The sequence below is a fragment of the Callospermophilus lateralis genome, unplaced genomic scaffold (genome assembly GCF_048772815.1).
Source record: "Callospermophilus lateralis isolate mCalLat2 unplaced genomic scaffold, mCalLat2.hap1 Scaffold_105, whole genome shotgun sequence".
In the NCBI taxonomy this organism is placed as follows: Eukaryota; Metazoa; Chordata; class Mammalia; order Rodentia; family Sciuridae; genus Callospermophilus; species Callospermophilus lateralis.
Window position 1 is genome coordinate 4,916,083 of NW_027510702.1, and position 18,553 is coordinate 4,934,635.

General features: G+C 56.1%; 1 pseudogene; it reads left to right on the forward strand.

Moving 5' to 3' along the window:
• The first annotated feature begins 601 nt into the window (after positions 1–601).
• Positions 602–13,612, forward strand: LOC143640009 (ribosomal RNA processing protein 1 homolog A-like; annotated as a pseudogene).
• Positions 13,613–18,553: the final 4,941 nt, after the last annotated feature.

Here is an 18,553-nt window from a genome sequence, read left to right on the forward strand (position 1 = left end):
TGGGTCCCCTTTTACAAACACAGTGTCACACCCAAGAGGTCCCACAGCCTTTCTGCGTCCACCAGCATCGCGTCTGCACGCACGTCTTTCCAACCTCCCCAGACGGCGCTCACAGCCCGTTCCGTGGCCCGGCTCCGCTCAAGCTTCGTAGGCGCGTCCGGTCCAGCTCAGGGCCCGCCACTCATGCGCCAGGTTGAGGAGCTGAAGAGCCCGACCAGTGGCCTGGAGCAGCGACGGCCCTTCCCGCTCTCCGCTCATCGCTGAGGCGCCGGGCCTGGCAGAGCACGCGATAGCCTCCGAGGGCTCCTCCGAGGGCGCCCTCCTGGGCCGCGGGGAGGGCAGCGGGGAGGGCGGCGCGCCACCTGCTCCCTGACCGCGCCCGTCGCCCACTTTCCCAGCCCTTCGGGGCGACGGAGTGCATCCTAGGGGGCTGACGCAGGCGCGCGGCGTCGCGGGAGGATGACGAGATACGTCGCGGGAGGATGACGCAGGACGCGCGCCGTCGCGGGAGGGTGACGTGGCATACGTCACGGGAGCGCCGCAACTACGGTGTGGATTCGGATCTGGGCTCGGTCCCTCCTGCATGTCCGCCGCAGTCGCCATGGTCTTGCAGACGCAGCTCCCGCCTGAGATCCAGCTGGCTCAGCGCCTGGCGGGGAACGAGCAGGTGACCCGAGACCGGGCGGTGCGGAAACTCCGGAAGTACATTGTCGCCAGGACCCAGCGGGCCACAGGTGGGCGGGGGTGCCGGCGGGACACCGAGGGGCGGCGGCGACTAGAGCTGGGACCGCGTGGGGCCTTCGCGGGGCGGCGGCGCGTCCCCACCGCGTCGGGCTCCCGCCCCGCCCCGGCCGCCAGGTGTAGTGGGACGGTGACACGAGGCTCCACGGCCACACTCTCCAGGCCCCGTCGGGCCTTCTCCTGTGGGTAACCCACAGCAGAACGTGCGCTCCTGCTGCTCCCTCCTGCCGTGTGCCACGCGGCTCATCCCCGTCGGTTTGTGTAGCTGGTGGCGTGTCCACCTTTCCCTTGCCAGCCTCCACGAGGGCCAGCACACGCTTCTTGCTGAACCCTTCATCGTACCGCGGTTCTCCAGGCCTGCCCCACCCCTGTCACAACTTCAGCACTACGCCTCTGCATCCTTAGAAATGCAGATTCTAGGGTCTCAGCGCAGATTCAGTGACCTGGCTTTAGGAAGCTCCACAGGGGACCCTGGTCCACACACTGCAGCCTTTGTCAACCTCGTTTGCCCTCCCTAGTGACCGAGTGAATTCTCTTTGAACGTTTGAGGCATCACACAGAGAAGCACAAAACTCCATGTAACACTGGGTGAATGACCACCAGTAAACTCACTTTAGGGCCACCATCCACTCAGGAAGGGGTTAAATTCTGAATTTTGAATCTCAGGAATTCCAGGGTACCTGGTTTCTGCCTGTTGTGCCTCAATGTTTAGTGAGTACAGGAAGTTACCTGAGGAGGGTCCCACAGGGACTGAACTGGAAGGATTGCTTGGGGAGGGGACAGACTACTCCAGTTACCTTTATAGCAGATAGGACTTTGGACTAATCCAAACACTGGGTGACTGGCACTAAGAGGTTGGGGTGGAGGTTCGTTTAGTCTGAATGTCACCGTTCTGGCACAGGTAGTTTCACACATGACGAGCTGCTGAAGGTATGGAAAGGGCTGTTTAACTGCATGTGGATGCAAGACAAACCACTCCTGCAGGTGAGTGCATGGGCAGGAAGCCACAGAGTGTGGGAGGACAGGCGGGCATTGAGCATGGCCAGGGATGCTGGATGAAGTTGTGTGCCCTCAGTGCTGTGTTCTATCTGGCAGGAGGACAGGGTCTTGGATTAGAGTGGCTCTGGCTTGTACTAAGGACAGGCATGGTTTGCTGAGTCAAGTCCCACTGTGCCACTGACAGTGGCAGTGATGGCCAGGACATGGGTGAAATGTCCCATTGGGTTAAAAACTGAGTGCTGAAATAATGAAGTTCAGGGAATAGAACTAGGTCTTCTGAGATAAGGATTTCTCTTACTGACCTTTTAGAACAGTGGTTTTCAAAGTGTTCTTTGCTCTTTAAAGTAACTTGGGTGTGAAGGAGCTTATTTAAACGCTGAGTCTTAGCTCATATTCTGTACTTACTAAGCAGCCTTCTCTCAGGCTGTGGGCTCTGCTGTCTTAGCATGGACACTGGGTGATGCCTGACACAGAGGCAGGCAGATAGTGACTTCTAGGTCTTGACCTCATCTCCTGCTGATAAGAGGTTCCCTGCTCTCTCTTTTTCCTTTTAACCATCCCCTTCTTGTGCTTAGCCTTGGGCAGGAGGGTAGTGACTGCCACTGTCTGTGGTGGGGGTTCTTTTTTAGCTGGGGGAAATTACACAACTCAAGTCTGCTACGCTGAGACCCACTGCTCCTGGCTGTCTATAATGAGTCAGTGGATCTTTGTGTTTACTTGTTATTGTAAGAACACAGTGCTTTAGGGACTGAGGGTGTGTTTCTTATTTTTTGCACAGGAAGAACTAGGAAGGACAATCTCCCAGCTCGTCCATGCTTTTCAGACCACAGAGACATGTGAGTACACTGCTGTAGTTAAGCCCACATGTAGATGCCAGAGTCCTGAGATTTAAGCCATCAGACATTGAAGTGTGTGGTCTGAAGTCTAGAGTGAGAATAAGCCAGCATCTGGGTGCTTGTCATGTGTGAAACATGGCTCTGAGTACTAAGGCTGCACCATCCACTTACCTAAATAGACTCAAGAGCAAATGAGGCTTGAGGTCCTGCATTTTAAAATCAAAATGAATTGACTGAGTTCTACCTGTTGTTTTGGTATTCCTGCAGTGTATTTTTCTAGCTCTTCATTCTGTCCATGATGAGTAGTTTTCATCTTGCCTGCCCATCAGAACCATTTGGGCAGCCTGTGAAAATCCTGACTTCCAGTCCTTGTTCACCCCAGCTCCCGGGGCACAGCCTGGGCATTAGCATCTTAGGCCTCCCCACACTGCACTGAGGGCAGCCAGCTTTGAGAGTGTCCCTGACGGCAGCTGGAGTGGTACTCCTGGTGCTAGTTGCATGCACAGTGGGTTTTAGTTCCCTTGAGTTGAAGCCACCTACACTAGGGGTGCCCACCTGGCATCTAGGTTTGGGAGACACTTTCATTGTGTTGAGTAACTGGTGGAGTAGATCATGCTCCCTGATTGTTTCTTCCTAAGCTCTTGCAGAACAGTTGCTGTGTTCAGCATAGCCCAAGTTGTCCGCCTGGCCTACCTCCCATGATTTAGTAAACCTAGGCCTGCCTGTGCCTGGGTGGTATCACCAGCCCTTTGCTCTTGCAGGGATTTTGTGGTGGGAGATAGTTGCCCTCCTTGTGTGTTAAGTCTTTGGACTGCATGGGCAGGAATGGTGCCTGGGGACCCTCTCCTTGGCTTACATACAGTGTCTTCTCCCTGTGTCTTCATGGTGTTCTCTGTGCGTGCGCACATATAGGCACCAGTCAGATTAGAATAGGATCCACACTAGTGACCCTATTTCACCTTAATTTTAGTCTGTGAAGAAGACTCTGTGTCTTTGCCTTCACAATCACATTCTGAAGTACTGGGGGTTAGGACTTCTGCATGTTAGTTTAGGAGAACGTAGTTCAACACATAGTGTCCTGTGTCCGACACACTGTTATCATGTATAATGTAGGGTCATGCATTTTTTGGGTTCATGGATTGAATACTGAGAAACCTGTGTGCAGTTGACACTGCCTTGGTGACACTGTCTTTGGGTGTCAGGAGGTGTGCAGCCTGAGCCAATGTGGCAGCAGAGGAGCTGGGAGGACAAGGCCCGAGGGTTGCTTCTCTTGCCAGCTGCCTTGCTCCCTCCATATGCCTTTCTTGGAGGATGTGGCTGTGGTTTGGGCTGACCTCTGGTCTCTGTGCCCGAGTTCCCTGTCTGTTCAGCCAACTTATCTAGTGTTACTTTTCTACTCAACCGGCTGGGACTGAGAAACCCCAGAGGCTGCCCATGGGTGGCTTTCTGAGTGGGGGCTTTCTGTTCTCCCCTGCCCTCCCAGAGTGTCTGTGTCCCTCTGTGACTCAGTGTTGACATGGCTCTTCCCCCAGAGCACCTGTTCCTGCAGACGTTCTGGCAGACCATGAACCGCGAGTGGGCCAGCATCGACAGACTGCGCCTGGACAAGTTCTACATGGTGAGGAGGGGGCAGTCACCCTTCCTGTCCCTGGCTTTGTGCTGAGGACCTTAGGCAGGGTGGCCCTGAGCCCCATGGGCTGGGAGTATACTGGCTTAGAATTTTGCAGTGTTTGTCCCCATTTGGGAGGTTATTAAGTGGGTGAAGAACTGGATTCTAAAAACCCTGAACAGACTCTGGGTTCCTAGAAGGAGAGGCTGTGCGGTGGTTTCTGGCAGGGTGACACCGATGGCACAGTCCCCTCCCCCTTTCCCTTCATGTTACGCTCCCATCGGGGTCACCAAGGAGCTGGGTGTTGTTGACACACGTGTTGCTCTGGCCTCCCTCCCCCATGGAACCACAGCTTTGCACTGTGACGTGGGAGTAGTCCCCAGATGAAGGGACCTTGTCATTGTGTTGAAGCCAGTGAACCTAATGGGGATGCCCAGCAGGGCAGTGTCTGGGCCTCGCCAAAGGTAGCTCAGTGGCCAGCTGCAGGCTGGGCTGGCCTTCTATCGACAGCACACGCATTGTTCCTCACAGTGAGACACATGCAGAGCTCAGGAGGGCAGGAGGGTGGGCTCTGTGGTGCAGGTGGGCCTGGGCCAGCACTGCCTCTGCAGGACACATCTGGGTGCCAGGGCACCCTGTGTGAAGCTTCCACACTGAGATGCAGTTCTTTCACATGATGAATGCTGTTGTTTTCAAGGCCCATTTCCTGGGTCCTCATGTGATCAAGTTAGCAGCTCAGGGCTGACTCGGAGGCACTGTAGGGAGGCACCTGCCATAGTGTCCCAGGAATAGCATCCCAGCTGCTGGGGTGTGCTGTGCACAAAGGCAGTCTTAGCATCCTTAGTTACTTTTTACCATGCCCTGGCACCTTATGGGCATTCTAAGGTGGGAGAATGACAAAAATATTGAGCTGTGGGAGGCAGATGCTGAGCCTGGGCTTCTCTCAGAGCAGACAGGATGTACCTGTGTCCCTGCTCTCTGTGGGGTTTGGAGCCTTGGAGGGCTTGGGGAAGAGTGCTTGCTTCAGACCTGGCTTTGCCTCCCTAGCGAAGGAGCTCCACTTCTCACTCCATTCTCACTTCTGAAGTAGCCGTTAGGTCAGCCCTAGTCTGGGGACCCGACTTAGCTCTGTCTTAGCGTGACATCTCAGCTGTATGCAGAGCTGCGTTCTCTCAGGGTGTGGTGGCACATGCCTGTAACCCCAGCAGCTGGGGAGGCTGAGGCAGGAGGATCACCAGTTCAAAGCCAGCCTCAGTGACAGCGAGGTGCTAAGCAACTCAGTGAGACCCTGTCTAAATAAAATACAAAATAGGGCTGGGGATGTGGCTTAGTGGTTGGGTGCCCCTGAATTCAGTCCCCGGTACCCAAAAAAAAAAAAGATGAGGTGTCCCCCGCTCTCATCCCATCAGCTGCTCTCCAGCTGGCCACTTGCTGTAGCCCTCCCCTTGGGAGCGCCTGGTGCATGGAGGGGAGGCCTGCAGTGAAGTCTGGCTTGTGTTCCCCTAACACGAGTTTCCTTTTGTACCAAAGCTCATGCGGATGGTTCTAAATGAGTCCTTGAAGGCCGTGAGAACACAAGGATGGGAAGAAAAGTGAGTCCTCACGCCGAACCTGAGTCCTGGGGCCACTAAGGCTGGGGGAGGGAGTCCCGAGTTCCTCGTGTAATTCTTTGTCATAAAGAGGTTCTGGAGTTCGTGTTGAAGGAGGCCCCCAGAGCTGGAAGTTACAAGTAGTCCTAGTGCCCATGGAAGTGCCATTGCTCTGAGCCAGGGCGGTCAGTCCTGAGAGTTAGAATGGAGTCTACTGGGCACACTGGACCAGCAGCTAAAGACGCCCTTTTTGATAAAAAAGAGACATGTTCAGCTCTGTTAGTGGTCACTGCTCCCTGTTCTAAATGTGTCCTACCACTCCCTGCGTCTTACCTTCAGCATCAGTACCTGGGGTCAGTTAGCCTTTCCTTCCCCACTGTGAGCTGTCTTCTCTAGTCTCTGGCTTCCTTGGGTAGCAGTGGGCTTCCGCCCAGGAGTCCTGTGCTCTGCCTGGGTTCAGCTCCACCTGCTGTTTGAGAGACACCAGGCTTAGAGATCTGATGCCAGGTGCCATTTGGGGCTACCCAGGGCTCTGCCTCCAAGCTGGGGAGTTGGGTTTTCAAGCCTTCATTGGCAGCCGGTGTAAAGTGAGTTTCTGAATATTTAACAGTTTAAAGTTTTTTTGTTTTGTTTTGTTTTTAATATTTATTTTTTAGTTATAGTTGGACATAATATCTTCATTTTACTTATTTACTTACTTTTATGTGGTGCTGAGGATCGAATCCTGGGTTTTACACATGCTAAGCAAGCGCTCTACCACTGAGCCACAACCCCAGCCCAAGTTTTATAAATTAATAAAAATTACCTGGGCCGGGGATGTGGCTCAAGCGGTAGCGCGCTCGCCTGGCATGCGTGCAGCCCAGGTTCAATCCTCAGCACCACATACAAAAAAAAGATGTCAGGCTGGGGATGTGGCTCAAGTGGAAGCGCGCTTGCCTGGCATGCGTGCGGCCCGGGTTCGATCCTCAGTACCACATACAAACAAAGATGTTGTGTCTACCGATAACAAAAAAATGAATATTAAAAGATTTAAAAAAAAAAAGATGTCATGTCCACTGATAACTAAAAAGTAAATATTAAAAATTCTCTCTCTCCCCCCTCTCTCTCTCACTCTCTCTTTAAAAAAAATTACCTACAATTTTTTTGTAAGTATAAATGACACATGCACAATTTAAAGAACTCAGAGAACTACTATGAAATATTAAAAAATATTTTTTAGGTTTTTTTAGGTACTTGGGATTAGACCTAGGGCCTTATACATGCAAAGTATATGCTCTACTGCTGAACTACTTCCCATCCCTGAAAAGTCACTTTCACTTGTTATGGTTGCTTATAAATGCAACTGGAGTGATGGTGTCTGCCTGTGGTCTGTGACTTGGGAAGCTGAGGCTACCCTCAGCAATTTAGCAAGACCCTGTCTCAAAAAGGCCTGGGGAGGGAGCCCAGTGATAGAGCATCCCTGAGCTCTGTCTCCAGTATCCAACAAAACACAGTGCTGCAGGCATCTCTCTGCGGAGCACTCCATGTCTTACTGAGTGTTGGCCTCTGTCTGCCTTCTGCTGCTGCAAGGTTTTGTCTTTATTCTCCTTTTTAAATTTTTTTGGGTGAGTGGGGAGAGTGGATTGGAAGTGTATTTGGAGTTGACTTGTAATTAGAAAGTGTGCCCAAAGGAGCTGCTCTGAATCCACGAACCTGCCATTGCCCAGCTGTCAGAGGGCTGTTGGGACAGATGCAGCTGGAGGCCCAGGCTGCCCTAGCTCCTTGTCTTTAGAGTCACACAGTGAACAGGCCCTGGCCCCATCCCACTTTCTCTCTTCATGAAGGAGATTCAGCAGGAGTTGGACTAGTTCACTGAGTGCCTCGAGGTGTGAATTTCTGAGGGTGATTTTCATCCTTGAATTCCCAGTGAGGACTCTGAGAACTGGTGACTCCAGCTCATTTTAGGACTCAGTAGTGTGGGTCATCCTGAAGGGGCCCAGGGCCTCGGGGTGACTTTGTTGTGATCACCTTTTTTGGGTTCACAAGTTAGAAAAGTAGCTCCATCCTTGTGGTAACAGCCACTGGTTGCAGAGGGTATCCTGGGGAGCACTGGTAACCTCTTCCCTGGGCAGGCAGAGTGATGGCTTGGGCCTCACCACATCCCGTCCCAGTCCCCACAGGCAGACAGGTCTTTGTTTCTAGTGCATGAGGTGTAAGCAGGAGCTCAGCAATGGCCTCCTGCCATGGTGTCTTTCTCTTGGTTAGCACGGGTCTCACCTCCTTTCCTGTGAGCCTGGTAGAGTGTCACTTTTCCTTCCTTAGCCAGTTGTTCTGTGTTGGAATTGCCTAGGGGCTCTGGGCTTGGGGATCTGCACTGTTAGCGCCCCTGGGGTTTTGGGTGTGTCTAGACTGCTAAACACTGTTTGCTCCCTGGGGATCTCTGATCTGAGGGTCCAGGGCCTCCCTGAGATCATCGGGCTCACATTTCAGGAAGAGCTACTACTTGCATGTGTTCTCAGCCTGCACTCCATGTGGCAAGGCTGGGAGGCCAGCAGGTGGCTTGCAGCCCACAGCCCTTCCTGGCCTCTGCCTTTCTCTCCACCTCTGCTCTGTCTTGATGCATATTCCTGAGCTGTACCCTGCAGGGACAACAGAGAGGACCATCTGGCCAAGGTGGCATAGTGTCCTGCCTCAGCCTGGCCTTTCCCACTTGCATCTTGATTGTTGCAGAGGTTGCTGGGGCCCACATGCACACTGTTCCGGTGCTGGCCATGGCCACGACACCCTTGATTGCCACCCTCCTTGCTGCACAGACCACCTGTGGGTGCAGAGAGTGATGTGTTTCCGGTGGAGGTGCCCACCTGTGTGCATTCTTGCTGGAGCTTTTAGAGGGGACGGGGCACCAGTGGCGTGTGGCCCTTATGGCTGCTGCTGTATTTGCCCTCTTATTCAGGCAGGTTGAGCAGCTTCTGGAGCTGCTGATCACTGAGATCCTGCACCCCAGCAGCCAGGCCCCCAACGGAGTGAAGAGCCACTTCATCGAGATCTTCCTGGAGGAGCTGACCAAAGTGGGAGCTAAAGAGGTGAGGCCAGTGTCAGTTGGGTGATGGAGCTCAGTGTGGCGCGTGCCGGGGACTGACCAGCTCCCCTTGCTTTCCCGCAGCTCACCGCAGATCAGAACCTGCAGTTCATTGACCCCTTCTGCAAGATCACTGCCTGCACTAAGGAGTAAGTGGCAGGTGGCTGGGGCCTGATCCTTCCTCACTTGCTTCTGGGTGAGACTGCCTTGGGGATTGCTGCCCCTTTTGACTATGTTTGGGCTCTGGAAGCTTTTGGCCATGGGGTGAGGTGGGAGGATGCTCGGCCCTGCTTGTGGAGAGCCGAGTCCAGCAGGCTTTCTGGCTTCCATTTCACCCTATCAGCTCCCTGGTTTTGCATAACATTGCTCGGGGCATCTTTGAGACCATCGTGGAGCAGGCCCCATTTGCCATTGAGGACCTGATGCATGAAATGGATGCGCAGGACGGGGAGGATGAGGCGTCAGATGGTGACAGTGAATCTCTGGAAGGTGAGTGTGAATAGGACCTGCTATCCCATAGACTCTGCAGGTGAGGGTCATAGTATACTAAGGTGGGCTTCTGCCCTCCGGTTGCTTGTCCTGGACTGAGCCTGCGTGGCCTACTGGTCCCTTGCTTCTGCTTCACTCGGAGCTCCCTGGCAGCACAGTACCAGTGACCTTGGAGAGCACCAGGCACGTGTCTCTGCTCTCCTTGCTTGCTGTGGCCTCCAGTGCAATCAGCACTGTCCAGCTGCCCAGCTCCTCCCGTGCTCCCCACTAATCCCCAACCTAGCTCGCTGGAGGCCCTGCTGTGCCAGGCTGCAGTGCTCCCTGGGGCCGGCCTGCACCCTGTCCACCTGTCACTCAGACTGCCTGACTTCCCCATTTACAGTGCAGCCTCTGCTCTGCCTTACGCTGGGTTACTCCATGTTGGGTCACTCACGATGACAGCCATCAGCTGCTCTGTTGAGCTCCTTATTCCAGGTCCACTAGGACCTGGCACTCTGTCTGTGTCCCTTGCATCTGGGTACCATGCTGGGTGTAGTCCCTGACTTCCTTAGGTGACTTGGGGTGCTCTGGCAGCAGCCTGCCTGCTTCCGGTCTTGCTTTAGAGGCTCTGTGTACCACGTGACATGTCCTATTGGAAGGGCAGGTCACCCATGGCTTAGGACTCAGTGCCCATGCTGGTGAGCCCTTGGCCTTCCTGGGGTCAGCCCACACCCCTCTGTCCCCAGCGCATCATCTGGGGACATCTGTGTGCGCCTTCCCTGGCCCCCCTTGCCCTCTTCTATCATCCTGGAGTCTCCAGGCAGGTCCCTGGATCCTGCTTGTGGTGCACCAGAGCAGCCCACGGCCCTGCCGCTGTCACTCTCCATGTGTGCTGCCCCCGCAGCTCTGTTGTCCTGTGCCTGCCTTCTGAAGTCAGCACCAGCAAACCCCTGAGCACCCAGCCTGGCACGGGGGCCTTGACTGAAGTGGTCTCCCACTTCCCCTGGTCCAGCCCTCTGGTTGGGTTGGCTGCCCTTTGACCTTGCTGTGGGATTTCACCACCAACTTTGTTGCCTGAGGTCAGCCAAGGCCCATCTAGGAGACCGCCCAACAGCCACCTGCTGTCCTTCTCGTCCTGTGCCTGCTCTATTCCCAGGGGCTTTGGAGATCATGAGGTCCTTTTCATTTTAGGCTCCATACGCAGGACTGACTTTGAGAAGGGCAAGGGGACAGGAGACGATCAGGACAGTGCTGGCCCCGTCCTCCAGGTAGGTATCTGGGCCTGTAGATGGTGAGCTTAGCCTTTGCTCTCCTGCTCTGCTGCTGACTCCAGAATGGAGGGTGATAGCTATGGACTTGGAGACTGACCTTCATGGAGGTCAGCTTTGGAGGAAGGACAGACAGCAGGCCTGGTTGCCTGCAAGGGGCAGGGCCAGTGAGTGGGATTGGAGTCACGTGCTGGGAGGGTGGGTGCAGAGGCTGGCCCCACAGCAGTCCTTTTGCCATGGACAAGTAGGCGGCCTTCCCAGACCTCCCCTGCTGGGGGGCATTGCTGGCTTCATGAGGGGACACATGCTGAGTGGTTGGCGTTGGATTGCACTGGGAGCCAAAGCAGCGACCCGAGTTGGAATACAGTGCTTACTGCTGTAAGGTGAAGGAAAATTGGGCACTTTGGGCTAAGAGTAAGATTACTGTCACTTGCTACTTCTGCATCTGGTTGTGGCTGCTGGGAATTTAAGGTTGCGAGTGGGGCTAGCTTTGTAGCCCTCTAAATGTGCCGGGCAATGCCACTCTGGAGGTACGGAGACCCTGAGCCTGTGCTGGTGTGGGCCAGTGGATTGCAGGGTCCACGTGCTGGACTGAGGTCTGCTTGGCAAGGTGACTGACCTGGCCTCCCTTTTTGAAACAGTTTGACTACGAGGCCGTTGCTAACAGGCTGTTTGAAGTGGCCAGTCGGCAGAGCACTCCTTCTCAGAACAGGAAGCGCCTCTACAAAGTGATCCAGAAGTGAGTGTCTTTCAGGGCACCTGGCCTGTCCTTCTCCAGCCCTATAGCTGCCTGTCTTAGCCCCACTGCCTCTGCTGACATTGTGCCCCCTGCACTGTCCCTGACGCCACTCAGCCAGGCAGAGGACTTCAGAGCTCCCGTAATAGGTGTCTCACCAAGGGCAGGGTGTCTTGGGCACCTCAGCAGCTCTGGGTGTGTCCCCAGGACACAGCTTTGGCAGAACCAAGGCTGTGTGTGACAGAGTCTGTCTTGCTCTTGCAGGCTGCAGGACCTGGCTGGAGGTGAGGATTGGATTGGCTCCATGTGACCCCATCTTGGAGGCGTTCATCCCTAGGGTCCTGTGGTGGTTCCGTGCTCCCTCGGGGGCTTGCGGGGCAGGGCAGGGCAGGCAGGGTGGCAGGCTGAGGGTTTTGCAGCCCTTGTTCTCTAGTGCTTAGTGATCCTCAGCCCCTGGTGGCTGTGAGACACGGTGCTGGTCCAGGGCTTTGGAGTGGCTGATGGTGGTGTTGCCACTTGGGCAGGGAGCTTCTCCACTCTGCAGCGTGTGGTGTAGGTGACCCAACAGGCCACTCCTTGGGAGGGTTATGCAGGATTTCAAAATGCAGCCAGGTGAAGTATTTTACCTGGGTGCTTGCGTGCCCGCCCCTGGGTTCCTGTTCATCACTTATTTGACTGTCAGTCCATCCTCTGTCCACATGGTGGCCTTTCCCTGATGGCATCAGGAGCTGAAGGCCAGCAGTTTTAGTGAAGTTCATGCAGTGAAGGGCATGAGTCACACACACTGGGTGGGCATGTGCAGGGCGCAACACCCACAGTGGTACAGAAGGGACCCTTGTGCCCCTGCACAGTACTGCTTGTTTGAGAAGTAGACCAGCCTCGATGTGATCTGAGAAGGGCTTCCCAGGTGCTGCTGTTCTGGGTGGGGACGGGTCAGCCTTCACACTGTCCATCTCAGCTGTGGGGTTGTTGCTCAGTACCTCATGCCTGGCAGTAGAACAGGCCCGTCTTAAGTGCAGCATGGGCAGGTGTGTGCAGCACATTTCAAGCCACTCTCAGCCTCCTGACTCACCCGGATTCTCAGGCACCTTCCCCGAGGACGACATCCCGGAAAAAACCTACAGGCATCTGCTTGAAGGGAGATGGGAGCGCAAGATGAGGAGGCACTCACTGAAGTCAAGGCCAAAGAACAAGAGGAGGAGGACTGGAGGTGACTATTGACATCCAGGTGGTTCACCTGCTGCCCTGTCCCTTGCCCCTGGTCACCTCTGATGTCTTTTCCTAAGTCTCCTCTTCAGACACAAGTGCCCGCTGGCTTCGAGTTCTGGGGCGCCCTGCATGGTCGTGGTCTCGGGGTTGATCCTGGGACTACTCTCCACCATCCCGCTTCCTTGCCTGAAGCACACTGGCTGTGGGAACTGCCCTGTCCACACCATGGTGCCTTTCTCTGGGCTGCCTACCTCTTTTTTTCCCATGTGCCTCTCCTCTTCCATGTCCTCCGGCAGTCCTTGAGCTTCACAGCTCTTGACCTTGTCAGATTCATTTTTCCTCCCTGTCCCTCCCTGATGGCCACAGGATTGTGCTGGACAAGGCACCTATGCTAAGGACCGACCTGCATCTGTGCCCTGTGGTAGGCTTGAGTGCCTGCTTGCCCTGGGGCGGGCAGTGCCCTGTGTCAGATATGGCGCTGCAGGGAACTGAAGAACCCTCCCCGCCATCTGGATTGACCTGGCCTGGGCCGCCCACTACTGTTGAGCCCCTTCTGTGTTGTCCCCACCTGGGCAGTGACTTCCCAGCAGCCTGCCCTCAGCTGGGCCCCAGGACCTGAGCCAAATGCACAGGTGTGCAACTTGAATTAAACTCAGGGCTTGGCAGCTCGGCTCTGAGCCAGGGTCGTCCCTCCTCTCCCTGCAATGAGCCAGTCCCACCCCTCCACGCCTTGCTTCAGGACTGGGCCTCCTGATCCGTCCTCTTGACAACTGGTTTTTCTGGAGGTGTGTCTCCAGGCTTGGCCCTCCCTGTCACGAGCACAGGTGACTGTGGAACACGCCATCTGTGCTGATGTGGGTCCCCTGGTGGGCTGTGGCTGCTGTGCCTGCAGGGGACTTGTTTTGGAAGAAGTGTGCTTCCTGTTTCAGCAGGGGAAGGCGAGGAGGAGGCCTCTAGTCCAGACCTGGGCTCAGGGACTGAGAGGAAGAGGAGCCAGAACAGGGTCAGCCCCAGCGTTGCACGTGCAGAATCTGGTGGCCAGAGCAGGGTCCAAAAGAAGAGGAAGCCGAGGCAGGGAGGAAGAAGAGGCCGTCGCTGAAGAGCAGGAAATGACGTGGCCAGGCCAGGATAGGTGGCCGCTGAGCTTGCTGTGGCTTTCCTTGTCTGCAGCTGAGGTGGCTGAGGGGCAGGAGCCTGGCCCGTTGCCATGGCCTCTGAGTGCCCACGGCTCCTGAACTTCTGTAAGGGGAGAAGCAGGGGGTGGGGAGAGTGGGGGCCCTTCATTTTGTGCCAGCCTCAGAAAATGCACCTGAGTGTGATGTCCTTGCGCCAAAGTTCAGACTTTGGGGACTCGGAGCGCCTGTCTCAGCCTGGCCTGCACCACTGGGTCCATGAAATAAAACACTGTACAGTCCTTTCCACAGCTCTGCTCCTTCTGGGGCATCAGGGTAGACACTGAAGCAGCAGGTGGGGCTCCTGAGCACTGTTTGCATTTTATATCCATTTTTGTGGGGAAACAATGTCTACCAGTTTTCAGAACCTGATGAGAGCTGCCAGAGTATTGGCAGTGCCCAGCTGGACAGGGCTCTGAGACTCCGCCCCGGCACTCAACAGCCTCACCGGGAGCTGGGGTTTCATGCAGCTCTTGTTAATTGGCATATCCACGGCAGGAAAATCTGGCTCCTGGCATTCTGGTGGGCCTGGAGACCACAGCTGTGGCAGGAGGCCTGGGCATGCCACACGTGTCCCCACCTGGGCACTCATCCCCCTTCTGTCCTGCCCCGTGGGTTCCCGGGGCTGGGGTCGGCTGGGAAGCAAGTTGGAGGCCATGGGGAGGGCAAAGCCATCTGTCACCTCCTACCCCATGGGTGGAGGGGTGCCTTGATGTAGGGGAGAGGTGTTTAAGACTTGGCCTGCTTGGTTGTGTACTACAGGATGAACTCTGCAAGGCAGATGTCGGGGGAGCCAACTGCTGGGGCTAGAGGCAGTGTGCCCACTTGCTCAGGGACAGGTTTTGTTATTTTTAAACTAAAGGTCATCAAGTGATTGCCGGAGAGCCCCACAGCATGGTGGGTCATCTGCCAAGAATCTGCTCAATTCAATGTTTACCTCATCCAGAAGCCCTTCCACAGGCAAGACTGGGCGTATGTGTGTTGCCCCACTGCATGAACCCAGTAATACCCATGGGCTCTGGTGTCCATGTGAAGACCCTCCTCACCCAGGCTGGTGGCTGAGAACCCCTCAGCACCGCCTGCTCCCCTTGGCCCTGTCTACGGACCTGTACACAAGTGTGTGGGCAGGGTGGGGGTACCTGGCCGTCAGGTCTCCTGGGTACTCTCTTGCCCTGTGCCTCTGCTGGGTCAGGGCTCCCCACAGCATTTGAAGCCCATAAGAACATGTAAGAAACAGCTCCTGGTGAACCCCCTAATCAGAAACCAGGTGCCTCTAGTCTCGGTGACCTTGCCCATTAGGGAAACAGCATTTCCCACAGTTCCTTTGTCCTGGGCAGCTTGCACACCTGTCTGCACAAGTGGCAGGGGCCCAGCTACAGGGTGCACACACCAGAGGGTCACTGTGGGGACTGTGCTACAAGTGTAGCTGGTGGGCACAGGTGCTGCGTGGTGGGTGTGGTGAGGCCTGCCAGGGCCCCCTAGCCTCTCATTTATTTTTTACCATTCTCATTCCCATGTGGGGATAGAGCCCAGGAGTGCTTAACCACTGAGTCACATCCCAGCCCTGTCTATGCTTTATTTAGAGACGTGGATCCTCCTGCCTCAGCCTCCCAAGCCGCTATGGTTATCTGTGGTCCTTTTAAGACTGGTTCCCCATCTTAAAAAATGTTGAGCTGTAATTCAGCCCAGCACTAGGCCTCTGCAGCCTGTCTTGGAGCAATTTGTCACCTCAAAAAGAACCTCCAGTGCCATGCCCACTTGTCCTCCAGCAGACGGGGCAGAAGCCTGGGTGGGCCCTGCTGCAGAAGGCCCTGCCGAGGCAGAGACGGGTTGTAGGTCACAGGGCTGGGACGTTCACGTAGGCTTCCTTGAGCAACTAAATGGTGAGGACTTTCTGTGGCTCAGGGACTTGTGGACTTCAAGGAGCAAGCACGCCGTTGTGCTGCCACACTGTTCGGATGTGACATTCTGGGAGGCTGAGCAGTATCTCCAGGGCTACAAGGCTAGCAGGCCATCTCAGGGACACCGAGTCCCTCCAGTACATGTCGGTGCAGATAGACAAGGAGCCCAGCTGCAGACTGATGACTGGAAGCTGCAAAGGGTGGCTCAGGGCAGTCCAGGCCACCAGAGTGACTCCATTCCACGGCTGGTTCTGGTGGAGAATGACAGTTTTGGCTCACAAGCCGTTGCCTTGGCTAGGACGGTCTCTGCACCGTTCTTCCACAGTGGCAGTTGTGACGGTAACTCCCCATTTTAGCCTCCTGTTGGGAGGCTGAGGCTTCTGATTCCCGGTGAGGTTAGGCACTGGTGAGGTGGGCATGGGGCAGTGGGCAGGAACTGAAGAGCCCTGGGTGCTGGGGCACATCCTGGAGAGTGGCCCAGCCAGGGTGGACTTGAGCCCACCCCCGCTGTAAGATGGTGAGTGGAGTTAGGACAGTCCTGCAGGTAGTGGGACTGGAACACTGACCAGTTCTTGGGAGCCCCCACCTTTGCTTATACTGCTTCATAGACACAGTCTGGCAAGAGGGGACTGTCCCTCCCTGCTGGCTTAGAAGATCCCAAGATGAGAACCAGACAACAGTTGGGACCCACAGTCCAGACCCATGCCATGGCCCTGGCAGGTTGGATGGAAAGGAGGTCCTGCCACTGTTATGTGGCCCCACAAGAGAAAGGGCCCAGAGTGGGGTCCATGTGCACCGGCCCCCACTGCAGGGTGAAGACCCCTGGTGGAGGTCCCATGGGCATGCTTCCCCCATGGGCTTTTCCATTGGGGAGAGAGAGGACACCAGAGAACCCAGGGGCACTGGCTTGGAATTGATTCTGAAAGGCATTGCTGAAGACGGGCTGATTGCCTTCTGAACTGGACCTGGCGGGAAGAAGCAGTGACAGTCCCGCCCATCTCTCCCCACAGCTGCTGCCATTAGGGGTTTTGGGATGTCCCTCAAGTGCCATATGGTGGCCACCGAGCTGTTAGCTGGCATCTCTCTTTGTCGGGCACCCTGCATCCCCTGGAGTTCACTGTGGGACAGCTCTGCACCCATGTGGGTGTTTGCGCACACCTACCCATTGACACCTGTCACCCGCACACTCACCACTCATCCACCTGCCCTCCTGCCTCCTGGTGTCTCTTCCATGCACCCACCCACCTGCCTGCCACTTGTCTATCCAGGCGTTGCCCTGCTGCCCACACCTACCTGCCATCTCTCTCTCTAGCATCTTCTAACCTGTGACCTTAGGGAACACAAGTGAAGAACCAGGGTTCATTCTGTCTGAGTAGCTCATCACCCGTGGGTGTTGTGACTCTGTGGTGGCATCCCCCAAAAGGGCACCTCTCTCTCCAAGCCATCTCCCAATGGTGTCACCTCACCCCTGGTGACATCCCCACATGGACATGCCCGCAGAGCCCCTGTGTTGACATGGAGTCTGCCTCACCGGGGGTGAGGAGAGCAGGCACCTGGCTGGGCTCTGGGGAAGTAGGCCCAGTTTCTCTGGCCCTGCCCCAGGATGTTGCCACACCCCTGCTCACATGGGCTGTGTCCCCTCCTGCCTGGGACCTGCACAGGCACGGTGCCAGCGTCTGCCTCTGGGGGTGCCCCTGGCCCTGGAGTGGGTTCTGGAGAATAGGCTGCTGGGGCGTCTCCAGCCCCTCTGGGGGCTGCTTGTGGTCGGTCTCCAGGGAATGTCTGCCAGTGCTCCTGGCTCCCACCAGCCAGAGTCCTGCCTTACTGAACATGACCTCCGCTCTGCTCTGCCAGGGGCTGCGTTTCTGCTCATCTCCCTGCCTGGGGCTGGAAGTCACAGGTCAAGGGGATGGTTCCCGCGGTGCTTGTGTGTCTCCTGCCTCCAGGTCTAGTCAGGGCTGGACACAGGCATTGGCTTTTTTAAGTCTTATAATTATTAAATTCTGTCTTGATACAAGTTAAACATGTGCCTGGATTTGGGGAGTCGGGCATTATCATAATTTAGCGTAAAAGCCCCGACTCCGGCTGCTTCAACAGGAAAGGCTGCTGGCCCCATGTGAGGTCACAGCACCGCAGGCCTGCGCCCCTTCCAAGCCCACAGCTGCCGGGCTCACCCTGGGGAGTGACTGCACCCCAGCCACTGTCCCACCACTGACTGGTGTGCTTGGGCCACATGTGGCACTGGTCCCACAGGGGCTGGTCACAGGAGGAGGCCACACCCAAGGGCCAGCTGCACTCTGATGCCAGGCACCTCAGGAGCAGGACATGGGGGCCTTGGGGAGGTGGTGGTGGCCTGTCTTCTCCAGGCTCCACTAGGTGGTAGCGAGGCAGGGGCCTGCACCTTTTCCTAGGGCCAGACTCCTGCTGCAGGTGGAGGCCCTCCTGGCCTGGCTGTCTTCCTCTGTGCGAACGACTTCCTGGGTTGACCTGCCACTTCCTCCCCGGGACAGGAAGAGCTGGGGAGGACAGCAGGTGGGCACTCGGAGGTGGCTAGCAGCTGAGTGGATACTGCTGGGTTTCCTCTTGAGAGAATTCCCCTGGGGGAAGTTCTGCTCAGACCAGGGCATTTCTCTGGATGAAGGTGCGGAACAAGCTGCTCCTGGGCCTTGTGCCGGCACATATGTCCCCAGGGACAGCTCCCCCGCAGCAGCTGGGCACTCTGGGACTGCTCAGAGCTCCTCTGGGAAGGAGGAAGCCTGAACCGGTGGGGGGTGGGGAGCAGGAGCGGTGTTTCCGCGGGGGCCTGGGTTTGGTGGCTGTGGCTGGGTGTCCCAGAGGTGTCTGTGCTGGTACTAGCTCAGTGGTGGAGCACTTGGCACAAAGCAGAAGGCCAGTCACCTTCCTGACCTTGAGGTGGTTGAGAGGCAGGAGAAGTGTGAAGGACCCACGTGTTCCCAAGTTGAAGTT